The sequence below is a fragment of the Armigeres subalbatus genome, chromosome 3 (genome assembly GCF_024139115.2).
Source record: "Armigeres subalbatus isolate Guangzhou_Male chromosome 3, GZ_Asu_2, whole genome shotgun sequence".
In the NCBI taxonomy this organism is placed as follows: domain Eukaryota; kingdom Metazoa; phylum Arthropoda; class Insecta; order Diptera; family Culicidae; genus Armigeres; species Armigeres subalbatus.
The window spans coordinates 400,785,576-400,805,470 of record NC_085141.1 but is presented as its reverse complement, the minus strand read 5'-3'; the positions used below and the strand labels follow the sequence as shown (position 1 = coordinate 400,805,470).

The following is a 19,895-nucleotide window of genomic DNA, read 5'->3' as shown; positions in this document are numbered from 1 at the left end:
GTGAATCTCCGGCGCCCTTGGAGAAATGTTTTAAGCGCCCCTTTCTAACGATATGCAACACAAATTTCACAATCAATCTACATCTTGAATCTTACCTTAAAGTAAGATTAAAATCAACCGTCTAAGACGAGTTAAGTAACTCCATTTAATTCCACCATAATTGGTGGAATTGAATGGAGTTACTTAACTTGTCTTAGACGGTTGAATACATTCCACTAAAAAAAGCTTAAAATATTTCTTCTGAAGATTAAAATGTTTAGTGAATTGAAGATGCTTCAAATGTGAAGATGCTAAGCAAGCAGTATTCGGTATGCTCAATTTTGGAATTTTCTTATATTTTTTAGTATTTGCAAAATATAGCAATATATCTGAGGGCCTTGCAGAGTCGTAGGCATTTCTGATTCTTCGTATGGAATCAGTAAAAACATGCAGATTATCAAAATTGCTGAAAGTTCTTTATTTATGATTCCTTTCAGCTCATACGGTCCATAACGCCTGTTTCTTGGACTCAATTGAAGGAACTGACGTACTTTGAAATATCACGGAGAATGGGAATTAGAACAATATATACAAATCATATTCTCGGGTACTTGTTCAAAAGGACGTATGTGATTTTGTAAACAAAGATTCAAACGTCGATTTGTCCAATCTGATGGCACACGCAAATCATCACCACCAACAGGTAGCCGAAGCCTCTCCCTATCTGTCTATGGTGATGGTTTACGTGAGAGTGCTATCAGATCGGACAATTCGACATTTGAATCTTTGTTTACAAAATCACATACGTCCTTTTGAATAAGTACCCGAGAATATACAAATTTCTGATGGTTGGGTAAAGAAAATCTGACTGAATGAGTCTGTCAGTGGTTTTCAGGCACTTTTGTACTTCGTTGGGTCAATAAAATCTAACTTCGAAGTGGTCGAAATCACAATCAGTAGCAGAAGGACCACGTGGTGAAGATGGGAAGAATACTTCAAAAGGACGTATTGTTTGTATTACGATTAAGTTTTGCTAGTCTACGATAACCTTGCAAAATGATAACCAAAGTAGTTATTTTAGCAAGGTATATTATCACTGCCAATCGTGTATTCAACAGTTTCGCTATTTCCTTATTAAACTCTCCTTATAAGTTTCGGTTTCTGGTTTGCTGGAATCGGAAATGCCGCGATAAAATTAATCTTAAACCCACACTATCCTTAGCCTTACCCTACCTTGATATAATTAGTCATTAGCGCAAACGGGCCCTTCGGAATTTGGTCAACTGACAGCGATAGTGTCCAAAAATGGAAATAATCCGATCCACAATTTACAAATAATTTTGGTATTATGTTTTGACATTTTAGCACTTATGCACACCTAATTCATACCAGTGTAAGGTCTCAATAACAGAATGAAGTATTCAAGGATATTATCGATCATTTAGTAATTTGCGTTCGATCATTTAGTAGTTTGTCAATAACTTATTACAAGAGCTGAATTTCAAAATGTGTTGTATGGTGGGCTTCTAGTGTGAAGGTTTTTCTACAACTCTGCCTAATGGTTCGTTGTAAGTATTCAACTAATAACGGAGTTATAGCGCTAGTTACAGTAGCTTAAACTAAATGATTGGAATTTTGTTATCATTTAGTCTAAGTTACTGAAACTATAGCTATAGCTCCGTTACTAGTGGAATTCAAACAACGAACCATTAGGCAGAGTTGTAGAAAAACCTTCGCACTAGAAGTCCACCATACAACACATTTTGAAATTCAGCTTTTGTAATGAGTTATTGACAAACTACTAAATGATCGAACGCAAATTACTAAATGATCGATAACATCCTTGGAAGTATTATTGAATTGCTAGTCGACCCGGCAGACGTTGTCCTGCAAAGTAGGCGAAAATTCGCGTTGTGAACTGCCCATTTATCTGCCCAAATATCCATATGAATCTTAATTTTAGTTTTTCACGATTTAATCGACTTTCGCATGAGGAAATATCATATAAACCCGTCGGAAACGATAACGAACATATTTGCTGAAGGAATGAAAAAATCCATCTAGCCGTTTTCGAGTTATGCGGATACGAACACAGACCATTTCATTTTTATATATATAGATTATCTCCTGCTCGGGTTTTGAGAAGGTTGCCGTTTTGCGGGGATGACATATAAAAATTAAACACTGCTCCGGATAGTCCGGAGGACAGTTAGTTAGATTTTGCTTTCATATTACTACATCCAACGATTTATTTTAGTCGCATTCTGGAACAATGATGAATTTCACGTTTTTGCGAGTGTTCTGGAACCATGTTATAGCCATCCATAATGAATGAGATGTTCTTGTATCCTTTTGATCGCTCATTGTTACTACAATCATTTTCTAAAATTTCACAGCTTTCGAGGACCAATTTCAAAAATCGTCCATTTCTCCGGAACTTCTGTAGGACCATCCGAGATAAACGAGTGATCTTCAAAAAGCTTGGAAAAGCTCTCATATGTTTACAACAAGCGATTTAGATATTGTCGCAGCTTTCTGGTACGAATCACTAAAATCGATCCGGTGACGTATGTTCAGGAACTTCCCGGAGGACCACTATACTAGGAAGCCATCAGATGTCAATAAGTGGTGCTTGTATTGATTTTTTGTGTCAGAATACGACTACAAAAGATAATGTAAGTTTAACGGCTCTCTGGGGTAAATAGCATTTTGGAATGGAAATAATATGCCGAACGTCCAATACAGAAAATTGAGAATGAAGGGAAGAGACCCCAAAACGCCTCCCCCGGCAAGACGCCTTTTGGATATTCCATCATATTTACCGTATTTGGTATGGCCGTAAGGAACTAGACCTAAAATTATGTAGGTTAATCAAAAAAAGTGTCATAATAAAAAATAGGATAGGTTGGAAAAACATAAATTTTCCACATTTTGATGAAACATCTAATATTTCGGCCAGGCAAAACGCCCTAGGCGGACTAACCTACAATGTACTGCGCGTCTCCACGCACTATCCATACTAGAATGCTGATTCGCCGACACGTGATGCGTTGTTTCCTAAGTGCTGCCAGCTTGAAGGCAACGCCTCATGAGTTTTCATTCAACGAAATATCACCACTTTTTTGAAAGGTGAATATTATCAATATGATTGAGATTTGTTACAATTTACAAATAGCATCAGCTAACTATATTGTTTAACTATTGCATGAGGTAAAAATACCCATGAAAATCGTTACAGCTAGGAAAATAAAGCAGTCTTTGCATAGCTAGTGCATATTGCCCCTCCTTCCCCTATGCTCCAACGAACGACAAGGCCGATGACGTTGAAGATGCGTTCTAGGAGAACCCTATGCGTGGGGTGCTCATCAAACGAGGCAAATAAGATGGTCATCGGCGACGCCAAATCATAGAAAACTTCTTTCGTCGTATCATTCTTACCCCAAATGTCTCGATGGGACAGAACTGCGGACAGTTGGGTGGATTATGTTTTTATTGTTGAAGTCGGCGTTATTATCGCGGTAAAACTGGATGACTTCCCGGCTGTAGTGGCAACTCGCCAAATCTTGCCAAAACTTCACGGGACCTTAATGGGATTTAATGAAACTTAGTACGCGGTTTTTGAGACATTCTTCCTTGTACAACTTTGGTCTTTGCTCTGCTGCTGCATATCCCTCGCCAAATCATCAGTTTTTTGGAAAATTTGTCCATAAAAGCAAACTTAATCTCGCAAGAAGAACCTCTCGTGCCGTCGCCATGTATAATTTTTAGCTAGGAAGCTGTCCTAAATCCATTTTGACGTAGGTCAATTTCCGTGCCGCTGCAATACAATATGTACAATGATTCCGGATTCTAACTGGACAGAGCTTTACGGGAATCGTCTACTGAACTAACAACGATATCGGAATGAGACTTGCGATTGCAATCTTCGTTGCTACTAAAGTGATGGCAATCAGAAGTAAATAGAGCTCAAGTCATTCTATCTTGTCTATCAGGTCTATCTTGGGATTTTTTTTATATAATACGACGATTAAGTAACAACTTTCGTGATATTTGAACACTAGTTTTATTAACTGGCAACCATTTTGTTTGTCCATTTCTTTATTCCAGTAACATTTCGAGTGACTTTTCCAGTATCTTTCAGTTTCCGCTCAAGAATTGCTAAATATTTCCCGATTGGGTGAATTTTAGGGCGATTAGAAGGATTAAGGTCTTTTTCGTAGAAATCCACGCTGTTGACGCGGTACCACTGAAATGTCTCGCGATTGAAGTTACAGCTAGTCAATTAAGGTCAAAACTTTACATGGTCATCGCATGCTTTGAGGATTGGTCGAATGCATCTTTTCAGCTACTTTTCCATGTAGAGCTTTTAGATCACAGACTTAAGTATATGAGAAACCTAATGTTTTTTTGTTGGCAGTTATAAACCACTCTAAAAATCCTATTTTTCAGCAAATACAAACGGAACGGGCATGGTAGTCATATGGCTACTGCTTCTGCCTCATACACAGGTGGTCTTGGGTTCAATTCGAGGTCCGTTCCATTCTCCTACTTTGTATCTTTCTCTATATTTCTCATGTTCAAGCAACCGCTGGAACTGGAATTTGACTTTCATACCGATTCCATTTCTATGCTATACCTCAACTAGACTATTCTAGTAGTAACTGCTAGAATTGTAAATGGAGGTCGTGGGTTCAATCCCAGGCCCGTTTCATTTTCCTACTTTGTAACTTTTCATTTATTTCTCATTTTCTAGCAATCTTTCATACCGTTTCCATATTCTATCCTACACCTACAACTTGACTAGTTCTAGTAGGTAAAAAATTCCAAATAAGCGGAAAATCTCGTTCGACATCCATTTACAATATATGCTTTCTTATCACGAATAAAAATAAAACAAGGCTATGGTGAATAAATTCCGAGCATTCCGAAATTTAGGGTTACAAGCGTTATCAACGGCATATCCGAAAATTGTTAGATTCGAACATCGTGTAAATGTAAATCTATTTTTTTATTTTTCATTATTTTACAAACTCAGACAAACTACAAAATGTTTGTTTAACCTTCCTAGTGCATTGGAGTCTATTTTGAGCCCAGAGATGATTTAAAAACGTTGCAGATGAATCGTAGTGTGCCGCGCGCGACGGAGGTCGAAAATTTTCACTGTTTGATTTTTTTTCTATTTCGGCTGATGGAACTAGAGTTTCCATTTCCCGGCCATTTTTGCTGTCCCGGGATTCGGGATGAAAATTCTTGTATATCCCGGGAAATCCCGGGATCCCGGGAATTTTCGATGTTTTTAAAAACATTTTTTTTTTGTTTTGAAAAAGTTTTTTTTCGAAGTTTAGGGGTAAAGTTCATATTTTAGAAAGGCCAGATGATACAGAATTCAAATTAAACTAAAATCAATTTCAATTTAAATTGATCCTTGGTTTAACTTCAAAAAGCAAATAGTATTTGCGTTTATATCGGAAAGTAGGGTTTCTGGAACAAAAGTTCGACGAGTTCGAAAAGACGGGTTCGCTGTCCGTTGAACTAGGCTTGATTGTTTGTATTATATTGTCGGCGTAACACCAACTTAGAAATTCGGAAGTCGGGACTTCCGAACCGAACTTTCTTCCGAAGTTTTATCTGTCAAACTAATTGATGCGTTGTTTAGCGCATCTTTAGACGAATCCAGCGCACTACTTCCGAAGTTGGGAAAGTTGCTTGTATCTTGAGAAAAATCAAACTTCGGTATAAAAAGCATTATAAATTTGTTCCGGATAGACAATATTGCAGTTTGCGTTGAGTTCGCCAAATGCACGAAGTTGCAGCAAACATGCAAAAGATCTTGCATACAGTGTTGCTGGCTATTTTATCTTTCAAGAAGATTATGTTATTATCGAAGTCGTAATGATTTCGACACGGTTCATAAGGGCCAATGTTGCAAACGTAAACAATGCCTTTTCCTGCAAATTCCTCAACAACTAGGACCGTTCCCAGCTAACAACCACTTGGAACTGGTGGCGCTCCGTGCCTTCTATCGAACGGAAGTGGAAAATACCGCCAGAAGTCTCTAACCTTCCTGAAATCAGCGGAAGAAGTCAATGTTTACGTTTGCGGCTTTCGCCCTTTTGAAACAATAATATCGATTTGTCATTCTATTTAAGTAAAATATAATGAGTTCTTACTCGCGTTTTCAAGGGCACACCATTCGATACGGAAGCAACGCACAACTGTCATTTTTTTTTCACGCATGCTGCAACGCGAGTACTTTGAAAATTGGATTCCGTCAGGAGTGACCTTAAGATATTGTAATAGAAAGTTTTTTTTTACAGGAAAGTATGATATAACTAATAAATGAAGTGCCAACGTATTCATCAACAGGTTATAGGCCCAGGAATGGTTCCAGATCTACAACTAAGTGTCGATAAACTATTCCCAAAAACTTTATCAAATACATACCAACTAATTAGGTAACTAATCTTTGACGTAATCGCAGAACGAGATCCATGAATCGGTTGTATAAGTCACGTGGCGCCGTGGGATTATGGATTGACTGATGCGTTAATCATGGGCAGCGTCGTATCGAATTAATTGGGGCAGGTCAACAAAATTCTAAGAAGAGCTTTAATCCAAAATATTCAGAAGCTGGTCAGCAGAAGTCCTGAAGGAACTCAGACCAAAACATAAACATAGGGGATGAAGAGCTCAGGATGACTAGCTCGGTGTTAGGAGGGCCGAGAAGATTAACGAGGCGTGAACAAAAGATAATTAAATTACGTGTAAAATAGAATCGCAAAATAAAATAAAATAGAAAAGCAAATATAAACTTTATTTGGTTTATTAAAACTATTTTCACATCAATCAATGAATTAAATCAGTTTAGATTTAAAATTAAAACATTTATTTTTACGTCCTTTTTTATGCTCCAAATATGTGCATCAAAATGAATGTAAATTTACAAAATATTTCGGGCTGTGTAGAGAAATGCTGAAATATGTATCGAATAGTGTGCGACTCATCGTTGTAGACGGAAGTTAAGCCGGAACTATACACCAGTTAGATGTATCTGCTCTTCTGTAATTTCAAGGAATATTGTTAGCTAGCGATATATTGTAGATAGTATAGTATAGATAGTAAGTTGTTACTTAAATATAAGAGAGCAGCATTTGCTGGCAGAAGTATCAGTCAATAGACCGCCATAGGCTAAATAAAACTCTAGTCTTGTGTTTTCTTTGTGAGTGAGTTCCCCTTGGCGTTGGGCGTTCAATGCAAATAAAAATTGCGACCATACACACTATTAGTAAGCCTGAAGTAAAAAATATTTTTTGTCCCGGGTATCCCGGGATTTTCGAGATTTCAAAAATAATATCCCGGGAATCGGGAAATCCCGAATTTTCCTAAATCCCGGGATTTTTCGTCCCGGGATGTCCAGGGATGGAAACTCTAGATGGAACCTCAGAATTTTCTAATAAACGCCAATTTATATACACTTGAAGCTCATGTTATTCTAAATGATCCGTTTCGAGAAATGAGCTATGAAAATTAAAATAGATTCAAATCATGTGCGTTAGTGATTATGGAGCTGCTTAAGTGGAAATGTTTGTGTAATGATTCATGCTGCGAAATCGCCGTATGTGAAATCAGGAGCCGCATACCCATCACTGATCGTGCGTGGAGTACAGTTCCGAAGTTCCTCTCTACAAGATTATTTCCAACAAATTGTTCACCGTGGATTCGAAAGTATATAAATTTGGTGAGTGTTTCAATATGCTTTTATTACTATTTCATTGTAACGAATTAGAAGGTGTTTTTATATGATTTAATGTTACAACTAAATACGCGCTGGATTAGAGAGTCCGGAAGTTTGTTTATGGATGCATTATCCATTTGATAATGGTAGCATGAGCAGGCGGGGCTTACTGTAAGCAAAAGTGACTGGTTATGAAATACCAGGCAGTCTGAAACGGGTCACTGGAGCTACAGTAGAGCTAGCACTTTCCAACTCCCGGAATCAATCTGACTGACTGACAAAGTACTGACAGGCACCTTTCTTTCATAACATCACCGCCAGTCAGGGGGTTAGGGACTAGGCGACTAGGCGGACTAGGGACTAGGCGCTTGAAATTTTCTAACGTTTCCTAACTTTTGGAAATGAAAAATTGTGGGTTTTGACCAGCTTTCAGCTACCTTCAACGTAGGATTACAAATCCGCCGATGGCGAGTTCGATTCTCGGTCTGGTCTATGATGTTTTCGGGTGGAAAGCATTCTCAACTCACTTGTCATAAGACGAGTTTGTACAATCCCATTCAATTCCACCACTTAATTGTATCTTGATTGATACGTATTTCGACCTCAACAGTAAGGTCGTCTTCAGTGTCTCGTACTTTACTCGACTTGGGATTGTACAAACTCGTCTTATGACAAGTGAGTTGAGAATGCTTTCCACCCGAAAACATCATAGACCAGACCGAGAATAAGCTCAAAATAATTTTCTTAACAATTCTCAACTCCCTGGGCCTAGTTTATCCATTGTACTAGCCATGCAATGGCGGGCATAGAAAAGCCTCCAGTTAATAACTGAGGAAATGCTTATCGAATACTTTAACGGACTTAACTTTCAAAAGAACCCCAATATCCATTCATGCCCATTGGAACGGGTCACAACATTCATGTCTTGCTCATAGAACGATAATGAAAATATTTGAAGAAAAAAAAGTTCTTTTGGCTTGGGTTTCATGAATTAACTTGTTTTACGGATGTTCTGGAAGAGCTCCGGTAGTTAGTGAATTTAACGGGGAATTGTAAAAAAAATCATTGGAATACAATTTTGGGTCAGCTGTTGAGGAAAACAAAACAAACGCACGAAAATTGATCTAGAGTGCGGTGCTGGAAATAGTTCATTATGACATTTGCAACGACCAGGCAAAGCTAGGTTTCTTTCGCTAGTTGAAAATAAAACTTCAAAATCGATTTACTCAAAAACGAATTTTTCAAAAAAAATATTTTAAGCTCTCTGCAGCCGTTTCTGAGATACAACGGTTTGAAGATAAAACACATCGATTTTTTAAATTTCCAGTCTTTTTCGAAATCTATATAACATAGAATCAAATGTTACTGAAATGATCGACATTTATTGTCCAAGATGCTAGTAATGAGGCAATGGTTGGTTATTTTCATGGTATATAGAGTCATTTTCATGCTAAGGGGCGCTGCTTAACCGTGCAGTAAGATCCGCGGCTACAAAGAAAGACCATGCTGAGGGTGGCTGGGTTCGACTTCCGGTGCCGGTCTAGGCAATTTTCGGATTGGAAATTGTCTGGACTTCCCTGGGCATAAAAGTATCGTCGTGCTAGCCTCATGATATACGAATGCAAAAATGGTAACCTGGCTTAGAAAACTCGTAGTTAATAACATTTTAATTAATAAATTTCGATGATAGCAGTAAATTTTGATTCTATGTTAAATATATTCGAAAAACATTCGAAAAATACTGGAAATAATAAAAATGGTGTTTTTTATCTTCAAACCGTTGTATCTTAGAAACGGCTGCACTTAGAAAAAAATGACGTATCCCTTTTCCATTGGAAATTTAACGTTGACGTTGACATTGACCACCTTTTCAGATGTTCCGGATCTTCCAGGGCCAATCAGGTGGTCAATCAGGTTCATCAAAATGGATCACGAAAATCATTTGTTACTCAGAGCATGATAATCAAAGCTTCTACCGCGTTCTACTATAATGAGTTTCATGAATTTACCACTTTTACGGATGTTCCGGGTGTTCCGGAGGGACACCATACCGACGAAAAATCTGGAAATGTGATGATCCATGGAAATAGAGAATGGGTGAATTTTATTAGGATTATAAAAAAAAATTGTGAGAATTTCAATCGAGACAAAAATTGGCCCAATAATCTATGATTTTTCGCAATCGATTCCTAGGAACTTCATCTTCTTCTTATTATTATTGGCTTTACATCCCCACACTGGGACAGAGCCACCTCGCAGCTTAGTGTTCATTAAGCACTTCCACAGTTATTAACTGCGAGGTTTCTAAGCTTAGTTACCATTTTTGCATTCGTATATCATGAGGCTAACACGATGATACTTTTATGCCCAGGGAAGTCAAAACAATTTCCAATCCGAAAATTGCCTAGACCGGCACCGGGAATCGAACCCAGCCACCCTCAGCGTGGCCACGCATCTTACCGCACGGCTAAGGAGGGCCCCGATTCCTAGGAACTAGAATGGCCAAACTGCAAAAATTAGTCCGTAACGACATTCGAGGAATCCATACCTTTAATTTGGTTCCAAAAGTTGGAATCATTTTGCACCCGCTAATGGACAATGTATCGTTTTGCACTAGGAAGATTAAGGTCAACTTTTATTTAAATAAAGTTAATGGAAGAACTGTTCCGTTTTCCATCTCACTGAACATATATTTATTTCATCGCGAAACAAAGAAATACATACGCCACCAATTTTGTCGCTTCTTCTTGTTAACATGTGTGCTCACTGCTGAAAAAATCACAAAAATAAGAAACAAATCAAAATCCTTTTTGTTGCTTTGTTTTTCGTGGGATTAAAATAGGAGCTATGAGATGAAGTCCAGGAGCAATAACCCTATTTCTGAAAAAAAAACTCAGGGCCAAATTAGTCAGATATGGAAAAAGACCAATACAAAATTAGGATAGAAGTGAATGCCCAAATTCAATTTTTATGTTACTTTGGATTATGATAGTCTGGCAAACCAAATAACAACGATTCTATAGAACATAAACAATTTGTTGTAGGTAGTTAGCAAGAACAGAGATTTTTTCTATCCAAGGAAACTCATTTTACTTCAAATGAACACATTAATCTTCACCCTGTTGTTACGTTGAAGGTGCCAACTGGCGGTAACGGCAACGTTCCGAGTCGAAAGCAACGCTTGAAGTGAGATTTCAGCCTGCATGTCCCATTGCAACAGCATTCAACAACATTCGAAGAACAAACCCAGTCGAGACGCCACCGTGCCGCTAACTCGGTTAGCCACTCATTAGCAGCTATTGCCGTCATAATAGTAACCACGACGGAGTGAATAGCACCGCACATCTGAGTGCATCCAGATGTTACGATAGAAGATTATTATGCAACATCAATGCCAAGTGCTACGTGGGATTTTAAACATTGCATTGTTTTTCTTGAATAAAATGAAAGGATACCTGTTAAGCCAATTATCTGTATCTCATTTTCATAACTAAAATAGAGTACTGAAAATATCCACACAGACATATATCCACTGTGATATCCATGAACTCCAGTGAATTTATTCCATCAAATTTGTGAACCATTCCAGAAAAAAGTTAATATTCATCTCATCGACATTCAGTTCCTACTACCTACTTCGAAATCAAATCAACACTCTCTGATTCGCTGCATCACGTCCAAAGGAAAGTCAAAAGGTGGTAACTCCATGAACCAGCTAAAAATTAGGTTATCCATCGTCTTTCTCACCAAGTGGCCTAGGCTCGGCAGCGTACTTGGAAGTTATTTTTATAACAAGATGCTCCAATCACGTAAATTATGAGAGCTGGTGCTGTTGGTTTGCGAGGCTGCCTTAGATATCATAATTGAAGCTTAAAAACAAGTCCAAGGCCATTCCGTTTTTAATTAAATTGCTTCTAGAATTTTTGAGTTTGGTTTCTTCTTAATCATGCAACCTTTATTCGCCATTAGGATAGATTAGTAATATTCGTTCATGCTTCATTTTCAACCTGTCATCTTCCTGGTCCGAAGCAATAAAAGTCAATTTTTACCTGTCACTATATCCGCCGTTTTACGATGGCTCACTACCATTAGCGGCGGGTGGTGAACGGGCGTTGAATTGATTTGAACGGCTGATAGATTTATGGCATCAACACGGTTATGACATGATTACATTTGCAGGGCAGCAGTATATCAGATCCATATCAGTTCATATTGATAAGGCCCAAATAGGACTTGTCTATATGTAGTATGAACAGCTTGTCAGTTTTATCACATGATGTTGACAAAACGATTAAACATATTGAATAATACAAAATGATAGAGCAGTTTTGTACGTAAAAGATTTTTAACTTTTCAAGCAATACCAAGAAGGCCAAAAAAGATCTTTTGTTGAATCTAGACCAACATTTAAAAAGGGTGTAACAGCCAAAATTTATTCCTTCTGATTCTTCTCCCACATATAGAGCTGTAAATGTAGATGAGGAATCAGAAGGAATAAATTTTGGCTGTTACGCCCTTTTCCAATGTTGGTCTAGAAATATTTCAAATTTCTTTGCTAATAAATCATATAAAGGACCACAAGCTTCTAACAAAACTCAAATATAACAAACGAGATCATCCGTTTTCCCTGTTTTTGTTTCTAACAAAATTAAAATGATAGCTATAAGAACTATTGGAATTTATTTAAGAAAAACTAGAAAATCAAGATAAGCTAATGATCACCAATTAAGGTATTCGACAACTCGAAGTATTTTCAAAGGAGAACCCGTTACATTTCTTTATATCCAGTCTGGAAATTATTCTCCAGATTAATTGACCAATCTACATACGAAAAGGAGCAATCAATTGCATTCTTTCGGGAAAACCTAGTTGCGTGTGTGCTTGCATCCGGGCACGGGATAATCGTTCATGTGAACCGGGGACTGTGATTATACCCACTGAAGCGTACGCTTCCATTGACGAGCTGGGATCAATTAGCTCACAAACTTGCCCCTTTGCACGCAGATCAAGGTTACAAATTGCCGCACCATGCACAGTAATTAAAATTGTGAACGTGGTTTGCTGTTGACTGTAACCGGTACAAATAGCTCTTTTTTCGTTCGGATGAGGTATATGCCGAAAACAATTTGCATAACCAGGAAGGCGGTTCTTCAGATTTCAATCCGCGTGAAATTACCTTCAACGGTGTGTAGCAAAGGCGGTTTCATTCTCATTTGCTGAAATCGACGAAAGCGCTATGTTTGCGTCCTGCAATGGCAGCAGTTAAGTTGGGGTCAGGGTGTACAACTGAAATTCCGAAGTTCGATGCGCGACTTCTGGCCACGCATTGAAGGCATGTGTATCCGACGTTTTCCATGACTTCAAATAGTTCGATCACGAAAGTGTGTTACAGAAGGAAAACGTTTCGAGTCTGTTAGAACAAGTTTCGAAACATAACAGCTTAATGTACACTAATTGACTTAAGCGAGCCATGGTACAACAATTTCGGACAGCAGTGCCCAATTTGCGATTTGTGGTCCCTAATTATGAAAATAAGTTATTGTATATCTGAAATAGAAGTTCATAACCAGCGGAACACGGAAATGCAGGAAAAATAATTTAATGAATAATAATGTTTGTAAACATGATACACAGTTTGGGAAGCACTGAACATATACTTCTGCACAAACCAGCTGTAAGAACAACCAAGTCACTCTAAGCTACTCATTTCAGAACTAACCGGCTTACGTGCGAGTGGTGGTCTCGATTGCAGAACGTTAACCGGCTCAAGGACATCTACTGGCTGCTGAGCTTTGAGTACTTATAAGAGAATGACATATTCTTACGCTCATGCTTTTCGAATGATCAAAGCCCGCAATTACAAATGTGCGTTGCAGAAACAATTGAGGCTGGCTCTATCCTCAGCCACAATGCGTTTTTGCCAGCTTGGATGATGATAAATAGGAACTAATGACAAGGGGATGACCACTGATCTTCAAGCAACTGAATTAAATGATTTTTTTTCGTTTCGAATGAGAATAAAAATGTTCACCAGACTACAATAAGAACGAAGGTCAAGTGAATAAAAAAAAAGGGTTAATGGTCGTACATCAAATTTGAAGTTGTTCGTGTCGTATCAAGCACCAAACATTTATAGTCACTGGAATACGCTTATCCATCAACAGATATTTTTATTTAAATTTAAAGAAATAGCAATAATCGACATAATTATATAGGAAAATATTTTCAACTGCTATCATAGAAGGTTCAAATATTTCTATAAATATGTTTTTATTGGCCAGCATCCTAGAGCCTAATAAAGTCTCGTTTCAGCAATTCAAATCAGGTTTGGCATTGCGCATCTCATTCGAATCGAGCTGACCATGTTAACTGGTATACAAAAGTGCTGTCGAGTCGAGATGCGTATTGTTGTCCCAGAATCAGTACATCCGCTAGAAAATTCATGAGAGCGATAGCGCGAAAGACCAGGCTGAACTTTACAATGTGAAGCAGTATGGATGGCCTGGAGAGCGGCAGTATGAGTTAGAGCACAATGATTGTTCGGCCAAAGAGTTAAGAGGTGGAAATCGCCGGCGGACATTGGCCATCTTGAAATTCAAAATAGCGTAAAACCTTGTTACAGAAACATCCATATAGCCAAGTTTTATACAAAATTAACTTATTTTGTTTTTACTTCATTTTAGTAAATTTTCAAGATTTTTTAAGTTTATCACTTCAACTTATTATAAATACTAGCAGAACGTACCCTGCGTTGTCTCAAAGAAATCGCAAACTCATTTTTATATATAGACTATGCATGCATGCTTGTTTTACTCACGGTATCGTAATATAGATATAAGTTTAAAAATGACTTTTTCGATACTCGATATGACTTTTCGATTTTGTCCACAAACAATTGAAAACTTTCCAACAAAAATCCATAAAGACCAATATAAAATATGAAAATTTCGATGGAAAAATATAAAAAAGCAATAAAAATGAGCATTTTTCTAAGGATGACGCCTCCTTTAAAAGCGGTAATTGTTCATGGAAAATGGATCTGGGGCATTTGGCATAACACCATTTGGCATAAGGACATTTGGTATAGACACCATTTGGCAAAATTTTGAACTGCAACAAGAGAGTGAGTCATTTGGCATAACGGACATATGGCATAAGCTCGGAGACGAGCCAGCCTCGGGCTGAAAGTCTCCTTAATAAAGACACAAAAAAAAAAAAAACATATGGCATAACTTGGAACTATGCAAGATATAGGGTTAATTAATGTATTTCCACATATATACGGATACGTTCTGATAAATTTAGACTGATGGAAGACATTTTTCGAAAGGACGGACAAACGAAACGGCAGAACTACAAACAAAACGGCAGAGATCACATTCATCATTGACTTATGCCAGGCAAACGGCGAAAGCCAAGAAAGGAATCTCAATGCCCGTTGCTTGGTGCCGGACAAACATCTTCTTTTAAATTCACCATTGCCTCCATCCAGGCAAATGCTTACTTCCAAAGGACAAATCACATCCACCATTGCCTTATTCTGGGCAAACATTTACTTTTAAGTGGCTGTCATGGAATAAATGCATTTGTAGTGGAAAATGGGGCAAAACAGTTACTTCCAGTCGTAATCTAGGGCCGGAATACATATCATACTTATTTTCCACACAATTAGCTTAAGAAAAAATAGAATTAGTTTGTCGCAATCGATTTTAAATCATAGCCACTTCCAGTCATGATTCAGGGTCGGAATAAATACCATACTGATTCTCTACCAAATTAGCAACAGAAAACATAAGAGTAGTTAGCCGCAATCGGTTTTAAAGAGTAGCTGTCATAGAGGAAATGCATATTTTCGAGGAAAATGGGGCAAAGCAGAACCTTCCAGTCACGATCCAGGGCCGGAATATATACCATACGTATTATCTACAAAATTACAATAAAAAAACATAGGAGTAATTAGCCGCAATCAGGTTTTAAGTATAGCTGCCATAAAAAAAATATGTTTATGTTTATAAATGGCCAGTTCCCTTAATTTCCGGCGAACGAAAATAGCACCATTCGATTTGTCGTGAATTTTCCCTTAAGGTGATTATACAATCAAGCCATGTGGTGAATTTCAAATTCACCACACGGTTTTCTACTCCTATTATCGATGCTGGGTCATTAGGCCGAAGGCCGTTAGACCGAAGGTCATTAGGCCCACAGCTGGCAATTCCTCACACACTGTGCACAATGAGGATATTTTAATACACACCACAGAGAGTGACGCTGATCCTCATCGTGTAACAAAGCCAACACGATGAGTGAGGACGAAGACGAAGAGTGAGAGAATTATCCTGGTGAGAGTTGGGCCAACACAAAGTTGTGCCACTTGGTACAATATTCTTCAAAACGATATTGTTTTCCATGATGCTCGCGGAAATACTTTAGAACACAAACATATTTCGGAGGGGTTTCAATGAAGTTTGGGGCTCCATGCTAAAAAGTATAACATTGGCAAATAAGGTCTGCGTAAAGAAGAAGAAACCAAAATATGATAATTGAAAAGAATGGCACGGGAAAGCAAACGGATACAATTATAAACCGCTTCTCAATAATTCTAGAAGCAATTTAGATAAAACCGGTTAGGGATCGTTCACCTAAGGTGACGTTCAAATAATAAGGGTGAATCAATATTTCGACGGCAAACACACAACAACCCGTTATCAGAGAAGGAGTATTTTGGGCATAATGCATCAAGAAAAAATATAGCACTGAAATGAAATAATGGAACTTTATGTAAATTCCATGTTTTCTGTTTTTGTTTCGATTTCATTACCTGAGATTACCTGACGGAAACTGTATTTAGAAATTGCCAGTAACACATTTTAAAAGCGACAGGTGTGGCATAATAATGTTGGCAATACAAAGTCTTTTGAATAGTTTTGCCTACAGACATCCCAAAAGCAAGCAAAAACAAAAATATCTTATTACGCTCAAAAAGTATCAATAGCTACGTTAAACTTTAGCAATGTTTACTTTCATTCTGTTCGATTCACCGTTATATCAAAACTCATTGAGGAACACGGTGTGTTTATTTCATCATTTATCCTCAACTCTTCGTGTCTGACAAATGCATTCGCTGCAGAGTAAAAACACAAAGAGGCCTCACTGCGTTGAGGAAGAGAAAAAATGAGCGATAATCGAAACACACTCTCCTCTGTCTTTTTGAGGAGTGCGAAAGACCCGCACATTTCGACTTCTCTGAGGAGTATGCCAGCCCTGATTAGGCCGAAGGTCATTAGGCCGAAGGCCATTAGGCCGAATGGTCACTAGGCCGAACGGTCATTAGGCCGAATGGCCATTAGGCCGAATGAGAACTGGGGAGTGAGAAGTTAGTAGTGCGCAATGAGGAAGAAGTAGAAAGGAAGAAGGAAAAAGGAGGAAGAAGTAAAAAGTAAGAAGGAAGAAGGAATAAGAAAGAAGGAAAGAAGGAAGAAGAAGGAGGAAGAAGGAAGAAGGAAGAAAGAAGAAGGAAGAAGGAAGAAGGAAGAAGGAAGAAGGAAGAAGGAAGAAGGAAGAAGGAAGAAGGAAGAGGGAAGAAGGAAGAAGGAAGAAGTGAAAAGAAAGAAGGAAAAAGAAGGAAGAAGGAAAAAGAAGGAAGAAGGAAAAAGAAGGAAGAAGAAAAAAGTAAGAAGGAGGAAGGAATATGGAAGAAGGAAAAAGGAAAAAGGAAGAAGGAAGAAGAAGAAGGAAGAAGGAAGAAGGAATAAGGGAAAAGGAAAAAGGAAGAAGGAAGTAGGAAGAAGGAAGAAGGAAGAAGGAAGAAGGAAGAAGGAAGAAGGAAGAAGGAATAAGGAAGAAGGAAGAGAGAAGAGGGAAGAAGGAAGAGGAATACGGAAGATGGAAGAAGTAAGAAGGAAGAAGGAATGAATAAGGAATGAAGAAGGAAGAAGGAAGAAGGAGAAGGAAGAAGGAAGATGGAAGAAGGAAGAAGGAAGAAGGAAGAAGGAAGAAGGAAGAAGGAAGAAGGAAAAATGAAGAAGGGAGAGGAAGAAGGAAGAAGGAAGAAGGAAGAAGGAAGAAGGAAAAAAGAAGAAAGAAGAAGGAAGAATGAAGGAGGAAAACGGAAGAAGGCATTAGAAATAAGAAAGAAGGAAGAAAAAATAAGAAAGAAGGAAGAAGAAATGAGAAAGAAGGAAGAAGAAAGAAAGCAGGAGGAAGAAGGAAGAAAGAAGGAAGAAAGAAGGAAGAAGGAAGAAAGAAGGAAAAAGGAAGAGAACAGAAGAATGAAGAAAGAAGGAAGAACACGGAAGAAAGAAGAAATAATAAAGAAGGTAGAAGGAAGAGGGAAGAAGTAAGAAGATACAAGAAAGAAGGAAGAAGGAAAAAAGAAGAAGGAAGAAGGAAAAAGGAAGAAGGAAGAACGAATAAGGAAGAAGGAAGAGGGAAAAATGAAGAAGGAAGAAAGTAGAAGGAAGAAAGAAGAAGGTAGATGCAAGAAGGGAGAAGGAAGAAGGGGTAAGGTGAAGAAAGAACTTCTCATTTTGCACTTCTTGCTTCTTTTTGCTAATTCGGCCTAATGGCCATTCGGCCTAATGACCGTTCGGCCTAATGGCCATTCGGCCTAATGGCCTGACACCCCTATTATCAAAGTTCAAATCTAGCGTAATAATGTTCGTACAATTCTGAATAGCATGAGGAAGCAGACGATCTACGGATGTTCCATCCCCATGGGCGTTGTGGTTCTCTCAATTCGTGCTCTTGAAAAATCACTAGAAAAAGCACGTGGTTTCCAAGATGGCCGATTTGTGGCTTTGTTGTAGAACCACCTTAAGGAAGGATATTTCTCTGCCGCAGCATGTAGCCCCAATTTTACCTTTTTGGGTCGATTTTTCCCCACTGTGCATTGCCTTAATCCGGGCAAGTGCCTATTTTTAAAGAAAAATCACATCCCAAGCAGCACCACTTGTTTCTCTATGAGTAACAGCAACTGTGACGTGTTTTACTAAAGGTCTGAATTATGCATCGCGCGTCGTATGTTTTTCTCAGAGGCATTCCACTAACATTACCCGGATTAAATGGCAACCGAACAATGCAACGATCATTGGATACACGACGTGGACAAACGGACACAATGGACTCACGATCAGGTGGACTGGCAACGACAACAATAATGAGTAATGGAAATCTAAAAATAGATTCTGTGCAGCAGAATACCACAGTAGATCTCGGCACAGTAGCGGTTAAGAAACCCAGAGTGCCTACCAAATAAAGAAAGGAATAAATTAAAAAAATCTTGCGGCTTCAATGAAAATATACACAAAAAAATGGGGATAAAATTTGAAATCGAACCATGGACCTTCAGATTTGTAGCCTTTCACTCTGGACATTACACCATCAATTCGTTTTGGAGATTCTGCCTAAGTGCACCATATAAACAACAAAGTTATTTGTAACTTTATTGTACCTCTAAGAGAACATGCGTAACTACTAAAAATAAAAGTGAGCTGCAGCTGAGCAAAAAAGCGTTTTGCAACATATCAGAAACATTGTAGCAACTGTAGTGTACCGAAATGTTATTTTATTTGAGCAACTAATCTGTTTTGGTTGTGTTACGGAACAAAACGAGATCTAAAATTATGTAGGATAGGCGAAGAAAGTTTCAAAATAGTGCATGGGAAGGTCGGAAAAACCGAAAATTTCCACATATTGAAGAAACATCTAACATTTTGGCGAGGCAAAACGCCCTAGTAGCAATAACCTACAAAGTACTTGCGTCTCCACGGACTATCCATACTAGAATGCTGATTCGCCGACGCGTGGTACTTTGTTCCCTAGGAGCCGCCAACTGAAAGGCGTTTTGCCTCCGGCAACAAAATATCACCACTTTTTTGAAATGTGAATATTATCAATATGATTGAGATTTTTGACAATTTTTGAATGGCATCACCTAGCTATCTTGTTTAACTGATGCCCATGAATAGCGTTACAAATAAGACAATACAGCAGTGTTTGCTTAGCTAGGGCATATTGCCCCCTTCCCTAAGCATACTTTGTTGTGCTAAAAATTATGGGGGGATCCTCCAGTGCCGGACATATAAGCCATTTAACGAAAAACTCTAATTTTCCGGATTATGTTTACTAGTATCGTATACACAAAATATAATCTTAGATTACTCATACAAACTTTATTTGATCA

General features: G+C 38.2%; 1 protein-coding gene across 7 annotated transcripts in view; it reads right to left on the bottom strand.

Annotated features, from left to right (window-relative positions):
- LOC134226956 (diacylglycerol lipase-beta-like) overlaps positions 1-19,895 on the bottom strand; it is a 115,107-nt gene that overhangs the window by 28,264 nt on the left and 66,948 nt on the right. The window lies entirely within an intron of this gene.